Genomic DNA, 651 nt, shown 5'->3' on the forward strand with positions numbered 1-651 from the left:
ACTAGCGAAATGGTCGGCAGAGTGCCGACACCGCGAGTTTTGACTGGCACTTGCACATCTCAAACAACGTCGGAAAGTAACTCGTTCGGCTTTTGAGTCACATAAAGTATGTGTGTTAATTTTGACGCCACTAGCTCTGCATGCTGTCATGCAATTTCTTTACCTCTCAGAAATGATTATGACATAAAAGTGAAGTACGTGACGAGTGTGACGTTAGGAAAACATTAGGCAGCATGGAGAGATTCTGTATGGGACCACCCAACCCAAACGAGTACTGTGTGACGTGCTATCCGGCAGGTATTCACCGAGGTAGCCGGCTAGCTCAGTCGGTAGAGCGTCAGATTCTTAATCCTAGGGTCGTGGGTTCGAGCCACACGCTGGGCGGAACGGAATTTTGTTCCGCTGCAGATGTAAATTACCGTTTTTCTGATTAAGGAGATGTAATGGAAATAGCAACTTTAAACTTTGCCTACGTCTCTGTCAGTCACAAGGAAACTGTATTTGAATGTGAAGGTGATTTTGTAGACATGTGTGGAAGACATGTTCTGAAATGCAAGTGTTGTTGTTTGGAGAGCACATCGGTTACGTGTCAGATGTGTAGCCAAGCAGTAATGGGTCGCCATAGCTGCAAATATTAGCCGGTAATATGAA

The 651-nt window shown here is 45.3% G+C and overlaps 1 non-coding gene across 1 annotated transcript; it reads left to right on the plus strand.

Annotated features, from left to right (window-relative positions):
• The first annotated feature begins 311 nt into the window (after window positions 1-311).
• Trnak-cuu (transfer RNA lysine (anticodon CUU)) lies at window positions 312-384 on the plus strand. Its single transcript has one exon. It is a non-coding gene; the product is annotated as a tRNA-Lys (tRNA).
• The last annotated feature ends 267 nt before the right edge of the window (window positions 385-651 follow it).

The sequence above is a fragment of the Schistocerca gregaria genome, chromosome 7 (genome assembly GCF_023897955.1).
Source record: "Schistocerca gregaria isolate iqSchGreg1 chromosome 7, iqSchGreg1.2, whole genome shotgun sequence".
Taxonomy (NCBI): Eukaryota; Metazoa; Arthropoda; class Insecta; order Orthoptera; family Acrididae; genus Schistocerca; species Schistocerca gregaria.